At 37.6% G+C, this 13,106-nt stretch overlaps 1 protein-coding gene across 3 annotated transcripts in view; it reads left to right on the top strand.

Annotated features, from left to right (window-relative positions):
- The window catches only part of FNDC3B (fibronectin type III domain containing 3B), a 364,617-nt gene that overhangs the window by 30,677 nt on the left and 320,834 nt on the right, over positions 1 to 13,106 (top strand). The window contains exon 2 of one of the 3 annotated variants that reach the window (XM_031663575.1): positions 11,662 to 11,698. The exons of the other annotated variants lie outside the window; for them this stretch is intronic. The gene's annotated coding sequence lies outside the window, so the exon portion shown is untranslated. The remainder of the gene's footprint in view (positions 1 to 11,661; positions 11,699 to 13,106) is intronic. 3 annotated transcript variants of the gene reach the window in all.

Here is a 13,106-nt window from a genome sequence, read left to right as displayed (position 1 = left end):
GCCTGAAGCCATTTTCGAGGGGCTACTAAAGCAGTTTACAAGCTGATGCCTTATATTTAAATACCACAGTATTTACAAAACTGTTTCTATTATGTATATTGTCTATTGTAGCATTCTCACAGTGACCCTGTGGTGTGAACACAGTGACTATTATCCCAGTTTACACATGAGAAAACCTAGTCTGAGAGTGTGTGCCTTTCCTTACTTAGGGAATTGTGGCAAATAAAGGGAGAAGTCAAGCTACTGCTTCCATTCCAGTCTCTGAATTCCACGTCCCCTGCCCCCTTTTCTTTCCAGGGCATGTATGATGTCTCAAGCTTGAGTAACCTCTAATTGAAAATCTGTAGGTACTTATCTTCTGCACTTTTGAAATGATATGAACGTGAAATATTTTCAACATGCTAACATTTTTCCAGGCCATTATTAGGGTATTAAATCATCCCATTACCATAACTGCAATTTTAGATGTTCTGTTGCTAAATTGGGATCTGTCAATAGAATGCAATCTTTTGAAAGTCTTAAAAAATAGAGTACATCTTGGACTCAAGAATTGTGATATCAAAATAAGACCCTTGACTATTTCTGGAGTGTGCTAGCCAATCTTCCCTGTGGTTTTCTTTCTCTGGAATTGGTGAAGAAAGAGATAAACAAGATCCAACACCAGGCCGCATGAAAGAATCAACACTCTTCTGGACATACAGTTGTTTGGGATAATTGTAAATCCTACTGTCGATGGTGACTGACAAGGGGAGAAGAGCAGAATCCTAGCACTCCGGCTACTGACTGTGAAACTGGTGTATCTTTGCTGTGACATATTTAGCATTTACCTTTTACTTTAAACCAAAAACACCTTTTACACTTTTCTTAGTTGAGCTTTTTAAAAACATTGTAATTTATGAAAAAAATTTGAACATAGACGAAAGTAGAGAATAGTAGTAGATTCTCCTGGACTTATTACTCAGCCTTGACAATCATCAGCTCGTGCCAGTCTTGTTTCATCTTTACGCCTTTTCATTCTCTGCTCCTTGCTGTAATATTCTGAAGCAAATCTCAGGCATATTATTTCATCCCTCAATATTTCAGTATTTTTTTCAGATAAGTTCTTTCAGAAATATATTTTCTTCTAATTTAAAACAAAAAGTTTTTGGGAAAAATAGAGGCATTTTTGCTGCAAAAATGGGCCAGGATTATGCAGTTTCTAACTAATCAGCATTTTTCAAGTTGATTGGTTTTGGCTGACAAAATTTTTTTTCTTATATGTGGAAAAAATTATTCACAGTAACAAATGCATGTTTTGATAGTGCTAAAAATTAGTCTATTTTTCAGACTTAATTATTCAATTAAGAATAAGACACTTCATAAACTTTAAAACTATTGTGTAGAAACGTACTGTTCTTCAGTTTTATATGTTTTCAATCATTATATTTCCCAGCTATTTCAAACAGGCTAAATATAGTATACCTTAAGCTTACTCAATCATTAGTTTAGACTCAACTAATTTGGAATTTTCATTGAGTTGGATATAACTTTAATAGCAGGTTTCCATTCAAGCAAAGTATTTGCTAATTGCTGGTGATTATTAAGGCGAAGTCTTAAGGTTTTATAGAATAAGTAAATGGTTTTATGGGCTCATGTATCTTTAGGTATATATATATTTATACACTTTAATGCTATGAATTTAGCCTGACTTGGAAAAACTAACCTGGTTTATATGTGTGTATAGTCAATTAATTGATTCATTAAAATTTTTATTTTGTTAAAAATATTGAAATAAAATCAGAGTTAATTTTTATTCATTTTCGGTGAAGAGTCTTACGAAAGGTGGTCAGACTTAGAAGTCAGATTGTGGCTAATGAATCTTAGTTTTTCTCTCAAATGTCTCAAGACAGCATGGAGGCTTGTTGTCACACACACTCAAAGGAACAAAATACTTACTAGCTAAAAAAGGGTATGCAATTTTTTTAGGGCTTTGAAGCATATTGTAGGCCTTAGTAATAATAACAGCGAATATTTACATAGCGAGCACTTCCGTATAAAGTCATTTACTCATTACCATGGTCCTATGAGGATAGGTGTTGTATTTATCCTTGTTTTACAGATAGAAACTGAGACATGGAGAGTGAAGTAACTGGCTCCAGTCCCAGTGCTAAGTGGTCGAGCCAGTGTCAGAATTGTAGCAGTTGAATTCTAGAGTCCTGGCCCTTAACAACTCTGCTAGAGTGCCTCCTTTGGTGGATAACGTGAAATACTAGTCGTTCCTATGTTGGAAACTCATCCTTCGTTTTCTTCAATGAAAATATGGCATTTTATAGCAGTGCTGTCCAATAGAATTGTTGAAATTATGCAAATACCTGTGTTATCTAGTATGTGTATGCCCAGTAGTCACATGTGGCTGTTGAGCACTCAAATGTGGCTAGTGTGACTGAGAAACAGAATTCAAGGTTTTATTTAATTTTCAGTAATTTAAATTTAAATAGTCACATGTAGCTAGTGGTTCTAGTATTGGACAGCGAGGCTATAGAGTTTGAGAGACCTAGGAGAATTTGTAGTTTGCATTTCATGGGGTAATGATAACATCTTGGCATTTCGTGGCTATCAGTATCTTGACCTCGTTAGGGTTGTCAATGAATGGTTGTATCATTAAATAGTAATAATGTTAATAAAGGTGAAATTTTTACAAAGTGGATAATCGAATGTTTAAAACTATAATGCCTAACAACACACTCCTGTTTGATCACCAGCATGGGAAATTGACAGTCTACCGCATCTGGAGGCATCCTCTTGTTAATTCCTTCCTAGCTAAGTAAAAACTGCTATGACATTGCCGTATGATTTTCAGCCTTGTAGACGAGTTCTTGCTTTGTAAAGAGTCCAGCTTCTTGGTCAAGCTTAACATTAGGAGTGGTGATAAGATAGTAAAATGACTTGGCCAGGCGCGGTGGCTCATGCCTGTAATCTCAGCACTTTGGGAGGCTGAGGCGGGCAGATCACGAGGTCAGGAGATCGAGACCATCCTGGCTAACACGATGAAACCCTGTCTCTACTAAAAATAAAAAAAAAAAATTAACCGGGCGTAGTGGCAAGTGCCTGTGGTCCCAGCTACTGGGGAGGCTGAGGCAGGAGAATGGCGTGAACCCGGGAGGCGGAGCTTGCGGTGAGCCGAGATAGCGCCACTGCACTCCAGCCTGGGCGACAGAGCGAATCGAGGCGCCTTCTCAAAAAACAAACAAACAAACAAACAAACAAAAAAGATAGTAAAATGGACTTTGTGGGCCAAAAGCAGCCATTAAGAAGCGAGTGTTTAGCTATTTATCTTTCTCCTACAGCCTCATGTTGACAGAGCTCCCATATATGAAAATACATCAAGAAAACTCAGTGGTAATGAAGCTAGGTTTCATTTCAAATGAAACTGAGACCACATAAACTGTGACACTGATGCCTCTTATAATGTGCTTTCGTCTAAGCCTTTATGAAGCACTGAAGTCTAATTATTTTAATTTTTTCTTTATGTTGATGAAAAGGGCCGGAGTGGTTGTTCCCACCAGCCATGGTGGGGCTCTGAAATGGAAGCAAGCAGAGCCTCCAGATGGTGGCAGGTATTGGACCATAGCCACCCTGCAGACATAATTAAACATGTCTGCTGTCCTCTCATTTAGCAGGTGTAAAACATGACATTCATTCCTGGCTGCATGTGACCGAGCTGTCATTGTTTGAAGTTAGGTAAATCATTTAGTTGCTGTGGACTTTGACTTTCTTCACTTGGCAAAACAACCTTTGGGAGGGGAAACCAAATATCACTAGAAAGTGATTTGACTTCTTGAAAAGAAAATTACGGTTTATTTGTGAAATGAAAGGTAGTTGTGATGAGTGAGTTCCCATTTTCTGTATCTGCCTCATTGCTCAAGTAAAGCTGTTGGGCCTGGATTTACTGCTTTTAATAGTATGGATTCAAAGAGCAGGTCAGCATTATGTAAAGGCATTTTTGATGAATTAGTCTCATGCAGGTCCCTATATGGTATATTCTGTAGTTAACTGTTTTCATTGAAGCTTTAGAACTGACTCTACCTTGTAATGGGTGCATGATTCTGTAGCATAAGTAAGTTTACTAACCGACTTTGCTTTATGCCCTCTTCACTGAGAAACTCTCATTATTTTAATGAAAGAAAATGGAAACACTTTTCTTTTGTGCTTTTTCTCCCCTGATCCCTTCCCCCACCACATGACCCTTAAGAAATGTTCTCCTTTTGGAAGCCAGGTCATCTGAATTTAGGAGGATGTTGAGCTGCATCTTCAAGAAAGGGATGCATCACAGGATGAGGACTGTGGAGGAAAACTTTCTCTGAGTAAGACCTTGCAAAACATGGATTGAAATATAATTGTCTGCAAATGAATTGACAAGTGTTGGACCCCATTTTTCCAGGCACTTGATTGAAAGGCTGCTTCTAGCCTGAGGGAGGTCTTGATACAGTTGATGATACACTGAGGCTACGTTATTGCCTGTGACCACTGTGAGTGCCACTGAGGTGACCCTCTTGTGTGCAAGTAGCTGTGGTTCCACAATTCCGCTGGGCTAGTATTCAGACCTAATTCTCTGCTTACAGATGCTGTGAATTCTGTAACTCAGAAATGACACCCATATGTGTGTGCTCACAAACATCAAATCAGCTGGTGCACAGATACATAGAGCAGCCATGTATCAAGGACTTAGAATGACTGCTGATCCTTGAACTCTTTTTTAAAAAGGTAAAATTAGCACAAGGTTAAAACCTTAAAGACATCAGAGTAGTTCTGCTTAACAGCAACCTGTTACTTCATGCTTTTGCATGTCAGCAACTTGTCCTAAAGTCAGCGAGATTTCTTGCTTGTAACTATAGAATCTTGTCTTTTGGCTGTAGAGCATGATTTCATGGTGGAGGATGTTGCAGATATCTTAGTTTGCTATTTTATAGCATGGGTTATACTTTAAGGGCTGAAAAAAATAAGGTAATTTAAGCCTGTTTTGAGACACACAGAAAGGAAGCTGTTTCATAACTATCAGTCATGTGAAATTTGGCAGGCCCCTAGCCCGTTAGTGGCCACAGTCACATGATTGATTACCGGTTGGGGACCCACAGTTAGCTTATTGCAGGACTCCATCTGGCATAATTGATGTTGTCATCCAGTGTCAAACTATCCACTCTGTTCTGCCAACTTCCTTCCAATAACAAAACTTTCTTGCCTTGCACGAGTGAAAGCCTGTGTGATCGTGTGTTTAGAATTACAGAGTTTTAAACATAATCCAATCACAAGTATTTGAACTTCTTGATTTTAATACATTTGTACCTATGTTGCCAAAAACCTTTTTTTCCTTGTCTTTGTGTCTTCTAAAACATTGAAGGAAGAGGTCTTTAATGCTTCCTTAATACTTTTATCATGTTTGAAGTCCTGAGCTCTATAAATAATATAGTCCTTATTATCTTTTTATCCTGATAATTTATAAAACTGACTGTCCAAAGATATGTATGGTACTTGTAGTTTTATATCAAAGAATTTTAAATGCTAAGAACCAGGGAAGCCATCTAATTCTCCGTTCTAGCTAGTGCTGAGACCTACTGGACAACATCTTGACACTTGGTCACTGGCCTGTGCTAGAGGCATGATATTCTAGTCCTGGTTCGGCCTCTGCCCACCAGTTTGGTTTTAGATCTCTTCATTTTTGTGATTAATGATATGAAAAAGTGGGATCAAGAGGTCACTTAGGTTTCCTTCAGTTTTTGATTTCTGTATGAAGATACAGAAATATCCACTACATGTCAACAACAACAAAAATGGAAATTTACTGATTGCTTCTAAAAGCTGAATGCTCCTTGTCAGTGGATATTGACCCTTCAACTTTTAGAAGGAATCAGTTAATTTTCTTTTTGTTGTAACATGTCTCATTTTTATATTGAGCCTAAATTGGCATGGACAGAGATAGGCTTTCTATAGCACTATTTTTCTACATATTTTTGAGTGGGGCACACATTGAGAAACATGTTTTACATTGTAGCCCAGTAAACACATACACACACACACACACACATATTTATATACATATTACTGAATCAAAAGTTTCACAAATCAGTACTTGCCTTTTTCCTTTGTGATGCAATTCTATTCGATTTTATTTAAAAGAATGCCAGTCAGTGACCCACTAAATTGATTATGTGACCCAAGAATGGGTCCTGACCTGGAGTTCAAAAAAACACTACTCCATAGCAACCTAGAACACATTTGTTTCTTCTTTCACATGATAACCCTGTAAACTCAACTATGGTTAGCTTGTTTGCCTTTAGTCCTCTTTTACAGGCTTAAGGTCCCAGTTTCTAAAGCTTTTTCTTTTGTGATTTGATATTTTGACTCATCACCATACTGGTCAATTGTTCCTGGATACTTATGGTTTGTATCCCTCTTAAGCTACCAGAAGAAACGTAATCTCAAAATAAAATTTAACTAGGGCAGGGTCTTTCTTTTATATCATTTCCTACTAATGTCATTGTATTACACATTTGTTCTACAAATGTTTGTTCTTTATAGGTGGACTGAGCACTACTGTGTGTTAGGGCTATCCTTGGTGCTTGAGGACACTGCGGTGAGCAAAACAAAAATGTCTGCATTTAGAGAGTGTACATTGTAGAGAATTGCACTAGCCGCTAGGAGTATGGCAATGTCAAATGAAATACCCAAGCGCTCGGTCATAGAGCTTCCTCTGTAGTGCTCAGTTGCACGTGATCTTTTAGGGCACCATGTTATTGTAGGCTGTCAGGCATTTACTCTCTTCATTGTGAGTTCCTCCTGCCTTTCCACTTGAGTGCACGTCTTGGCAAAGATGAAATGTCAGTTTCTGAGAAAGGCACCTATGTGTTGTTTCCTTAATTATTTTTAATTTTTTAAAAAACAGAGTGGAAATTATAGACTTAAAATGATAAAAATACAGAAATATGAAGTTATTTTTCCTGAGGTTCAGACTGGTTAAAGGAAGATTGAAAGTTTCCATTGTATGTGATAAAGGCATGTGAATTCTAGTCAGGTCACAGGGCATCAAGAGGGGTCTTTAACTCTTTGGGAACATAAAGTACACTTTTTAAATAAAATTATAACTTTTCCTGGAGTGATTTTGTCATGGGTAAATTTGGGCCAAGGTTAATGGTTTTAGAGGTTGAATGACTTATGTTTGTTTTATGTAAAGTAATAGGGCAAGAGATTTGAATGAACAAAATAAACAAAAGATAGGGTCTCTATCTTCAAAGCTTGCATTTTAGTTAGAAAACAAAATCTGCATAATGAAATTATATAAATGAGTGATCAAATCACATAATAAATACAACTTGAAAATGATGATAGGTAAGTAGAATTAATCAAGAAAGAATAACTGGAGGTCCAGCATTTGAAATAGATAGGAATAAATTGGTTAAAAAAAAGTTTATAATAAGTTGAATGTAATTTAAGGAATCTGAAGCACTGAAAATCTGTGCTTAGGTGAAGTTGCAGTTTATTTACCTTTTAAAAAGTAGTCTGATTTGTTTTCCTTTTGTTGTTTGAAAATTTACAAATTAGGAATTTGTCATAGGAGATGTAAATATATTTCTAACATGAGAAAACTAATGTCTAGATAATGAAAGGGCATGGGAAGGAAGCCTTAAACATGACATTATTCAGTCAGAATAGGATTGCATTGATCGAGGGGTGTGAAAATCATTATGGAGTGGTGTTTTCACACAGGCCTCTTCCTTTACTTTATTCTGAACTACATAAATATCAATTAAAGCTTTCTAGTCCAAGTTAGCAGATGGCGATTTATGTCAGACTTATAAACAAAGCCCCACAACATTACTACACTTAATTGATGAATGCGCTCTCCCTTCCCTGAACAAAGATTTTGGCCTCCAGTGTGGTTGTCTGAGAGAAAATTAATGAATTCTTTTCTGTGATCTCATGTAGAAAGGCTCCCGTTATAGAAATATTTGACTTTTTCCCCCCAAAAAAGAAAACTTGAATACTTTTAAGTTGCCTAGTAATTTAAGTTCCCAAAGGTGGACTGGAATAGTATTTGGTATTACATTTACCTAAAAAATTATATTTTTGGCTTACAACGGAATGATGCCTCAAAACAAAAAATAGTAACCAAAATAAAACACACAGAAAAGTGGAATGTGTTTAATTATTATAACTTTAGGTAGACATCCAAATTAGAGCTCATATTTTGTTATTTTTAATTACTTGTATTTGTTGTTGTTTTTTTTTGTGATGGAGTCTCCCTCTGTCATCCAGTCTAGAGTATAGGGGCTGATCTCGGCTCAATGCAACCTCGATCCCCTGGGATCAAGTGATTCTCCTGCCTCTGCCTTCCAAATAGCTGGGATTACAGGCTCCCGCCACCATGGCCGGCTAATTTTTGTACTTTTAGTAGAGATGGGTTTTGCCATGTTGGCCAGGCTGGTTTTGAACTCCTGACCTCAGGTGATCCACTTGCCTTGGCCTCCCAAATTGCTGGGATTACAGGCATGAGCCACTGTGCTCAGCCAGAGCTTATATTTTAAACTCTTTTTCTGTGAATTCTTTTCCTTAGACTTGTTCTTTAAGGTGAGATGACACTTTGTACTAATTCTTAAAATGAACCCTTCCCCCAATTTGAAATATGTGAAAATAGCTGTTTTGTAATATGGACCTGCAAATAGTATCTTGTGGTTTGGGGGCTGTCGCAATGTCAACCTCCAGTGGAATGTAGGTCGCTGCATCAGAAGAAGGTAGAGGAGCCAGGGACTGCAGAATGTATTCCTTTCCTTTTGTTTGAAAATAGTAAATTTCATTTGTGAAGAAAACCTGCCTTGTCTTTTTCATACTAGCTTCTTTGAAATGAGCAGTAGGCTGATTGGGGGTAGATATTTATATATACTGAAACATTAAGGTTGATGTAGATGAGAAAACTGGTGCTTTCGTTGAGGGCAATCTGCACTAAACACTTTGACTTTAATGATAACTTTCTGCCCGCTGCCACCCAGGCGTCTTTCTTGTGCTCATTGGTTTGAGGGTGCATTCCTCAAATAAGAGGGGCAATTCAGGTGAAAGTTTTCAATGTTCCTGCCCAAGGCAGCCTTCTAAAGGAAGTTCTCTTGGTGATGACCATCACATGATTGCCACGGGAGTGTATTTACTACACGATCTGTTGATACAGGTAATAAAGAACACGCTGATGACTTTTCCCCACGAAATCTCTGAGGTCGGTCTTTTAGTAACCTTTGAGATAATAATTTAATTCACGCCTCGTAGAAATTATGTGTGCAGTAGGGCCTTGGTAGAGATTGACATTTATATAAGGTCAGTATTGGTTGACCTAGTTTGATCTGGCCCTAGATTTATAAATGAATGAATGATCTCCCCAGAATTAGGAAGACATGACAACAAAATTATGAATTCATCATTACTTAAGTACTGCAAAAGTCATGCTCTCAAACTATAGCATGTTAGAATTGAGACAAGGCCTCAGTATCTTCTGTTCTCGGCTGGTTGGAGGAAAAAAAATAAATGTGTTTTAAGTCTCAGGAACCTGCGTGGTCCTCATGCTTGTTAAATCCAGAATGGGTCTCTCCCTTTCTCCAAAGATGAAGTTTGGCCTTGGGGGGATTCTGTGTTGGGAGCTGCAGTACCAGATGCTCCTGCTAGTTTAATAGAAGAGATCAGGAAGAACAAACTGGCGAGTAAATTGGACAGATACAGACACAAAAGACTTCAGATAATTGGAAAGAAATTTTGCAATCAGGGCATTTCTGCCACCAAAGCAGAGGTATCTTGGGATTATTCTTGTGCTGGCTGTTGTTGAGGTCTTACGTTAGCACTGGGGATGGAAGATAATTCCTGTATAGCCATAATATGGGCAAGTCACCAGTATCCTTTAAGATGACAAAATTCAAATTCTAATAAAGACAGGATTTGGGACATTTTTTAAAGAGAGGTGCTGGGTGTGGAGAGGGAGGAAGTCTGGTTTCTGATAAGTACTCCTCCTCATTTTACAAGTCTCTGCCTGTCGTGAGAGAAGTATTATTCCTGGAAATGAAAAGCATGGAGGCAGAAAATCCGTTGCTTTAAAAACAGATAGTGGATTTTTGCACTGCTGGCCTAGCTGTTGATCTGTCAGTCTTGGTAACTGAAACCCTGTCTATGAGGCTGTGTAACATCTCAGATGCTCAGCTTCAAATCTGAGATCACAAACAGGGTCCTAAAACAAAAAGTTTGTTAAATGCCCAGTCAAGAAAATGGAGCTACGGAAAAACTCAAAACAGAAAAATAAGGTTTGCCTTACAAAGTGTTCATACTTCATTCTTAGACCTAGTTGCTAATGACATTCAGTTACCTGAATTATAAAATAAAGGGGTACTACCCAGTTTCATTAGTTGCCTTGTATCCAGGGCTTTGAAAGGAGATTGGATATTTCATTAATTGATTTTTGAAATTGAGTGTGGTCCTGCTATTAACCATATCTTGGGAATTCCCACCCTTGAAGTTGAAGGCATCCTCTGAAGCTTAGAATTTTTTTTCTTTTTTTCTTTTCTTTTTTTTTTTTTTTAAGAGACGGACTCTCACTGTGTCACTGAGGCTGGGGTGCGGTGGCATGATCCTAGCTCCCTGCAACCTTGAACTCCTGGGCTCAAGTGATCCTTCTGCCTCAGCCTCCCAAGTAGCTAGGACTATAAGTACGTACTACCATGCCTGGCTAATTAAATTTTTTTTTTTTTTTTCCCTAGAGACGAAGGGTCTTGCTATATTGCCCAGGCTGGTCTTGAACTCCTGGTCTCAGGCAATTTTCCTGCCTCAGCCTCCCACAGTGTTGGGATTACAGGTGTGAGGCACTGTCCCAGGCCGGAATCTTTGAATTTTTGACTCTAGTCTTGAAGGGATGGAACCTGCCCTTCTAGTGTTGTTTCACTTTGGGATAAAGCCCGAAGGCTCAGAGCTCACCTGTAATCTGGTGGTGGTAGACTGATGTGTCCATCCTGGGTTCAAAGTTGATGTTTATTTAGTAAAAACCTGCCAGGCCTCAGAGGGGAGTTAGACTGTGAATCTCCTCTCTGTGTCTATTAAGGGCACCTCATGTGTTTCGTGTAAAATCCTTGTAGGGTAGATTCTCTGTTAGAATGCAACTGTTAGATTGTTTCAAGGGTTGGACTCATTTTCCTTATAGTAACTTACTTAGGAATTCATACAAGTTAAGGGCTTCAGCTGCTTACATTGTTTCCCTTTGTTTGGAAATAGTTAATGCGCTCTTAAAAACTGATTGACCATCAGGGTGTCATTCTAGTCTAAGATTTTAGTTTAACAATAGATATATAGCGATTGAAAGTTGTGATGTATTAACTCTGTTTTCCCTAAGATTCATCTATTCAGTTGACTTTTTTATCCCAGTACTCTCTTCGGGATTGATCATAGGTATTAATTGGCACTAGCAGTTTACAGATGTAAGAACTGAGAGTTCGAGTACCTTTTGGATTCTCCCACTTAGCAACTACAGAAATTTGCTTCTGTCTTACTTTACTTCTCTAATCATCACTGTTTTCTTCATTAATCAGAAATGTAACCGTGGTGTGGGTGGCGTTTCTTTTGTCTCAGTAGCTCTCTGATTTTTGTTCTCTTTGTTTTTCTTTACAGAGCACAAAACTTACTGACATGAGTCTGGAATTTTGAAGTAAGGGCAGTCATGCTAATATTGTGAATTTCCATATTTGTGCTTTGCATGTAAAGTGACTTTTTGACTTTTAATTTTTAATTATTATGGGTACATAATAGTTTTATATAAAGTGACTCTATTATGAGTTTTACGTTTTACAGGATAAAACCTTAAGACTTAATTTCATACATACATTTCAAAATAGGGCATCAACTTGATAGAAAAGTTTTCTTTTTCCTTAAGTCAATAATATGCTGAATAAACTTTTGAATGCAGAAAATAAAATTCTGAACAGTATTATAAATTAGAAGATCAAATGGCTATGTTGGTAAGGTTAGTAACAGGTGACAGATTTGGTATTCACACCTATTTGTCACTAGTCATGTCTTTTGACAGTTATTCTTCAGAGCAATTAGATTAGTGCATTACGCTTTCAGTTTTAAGAAATGTGCTTCAAAGTGAAAGGTAGTTAATGCTTACCTAATTGCTAAAAAGAGCTGTTATTTCTTTTAAGGAAAATAATTTCCTCTTGTTTTATATTATCCGGGCACAATGGCTGAGTGAAATTAATTGTTAACTTGAAACACATTTATTTTCTATGGATGTGAATATTCCCAGGGTACATTTGACACTTTGATAATACTTAATTGTGGATTAGGTTCACAATTCTGCGTGATATGTTGAGATGCAAGTCAGGGGAGCCTCTTACATTTATAAAAGTTCAATTAAAAGAAACTCATCATTAAGATGGCAGGAAATAAGGATATACTTTTGGCATTTGAATTTTTTTGTGTATATGAATTATTTTCTTCATCACTGTCATAAATTAATGTGGAGGTCTGACCAGTATATATTTTTATAAACATTTTTTCCTGTCCCCAACTAATGTGAATAAACTGAGCTTTATTCCTGCCTGACCTAGTCGTTTACTTTCTATGGATAAATAGTATTCCTTGTTATTTTCAAGGCTGATGTAACAACACAGCTGCTGGATGCTTGGCATTTCTGCTTCTGGTGAAATGCTATTTGTGCAGATTTATCTGATCCAGATGTGTGACCAGCAAGCTACATTTCTAATTATAAGGACAGCCAAATTCCATTATAAGCACATCATGGGATTATAGGGCCGGGAGTCATCCTGAGAGGACATCTAGTTCATTCTCCAGCCGTTCAGCAGGACCACACTTTGTAACCTACTCCAGCACTGAACGAAGCAGCAAAGAATGTTCCACACATGTATAGGCTGAATGTGGAATCACTGGAATTGTAACTGGAAAAAGAGACAAGTCCCTCTGGTCTGGCCCTCTTGCTTTGTGGGTAAACAGATTCAGGCCCAGAGAAGTTTGACTTAATGTGGATTTTTATGACTCTTTGCCTAGAACTTAGTCTTCTTTTCTCTGAAATCAGTGCTGAGGGAGTGCAAGGG

This window comes from Papio anubis, chromosome 2, assembly GCF_008728515.1.
Source record: "Papio anubis isolate 15944 chromosome 2, Panubis1.0, whole genome shotgun sequence".
Classification (NCBI taxonomy): Eukaryota; Metazoa; Chordata; class Mammalia; order Primates; family Cercopithecidae; genus Papio; species Papio anubis.
This window is presented reverse-complemented; position numbering and strand designations above follow the sequence as displayed.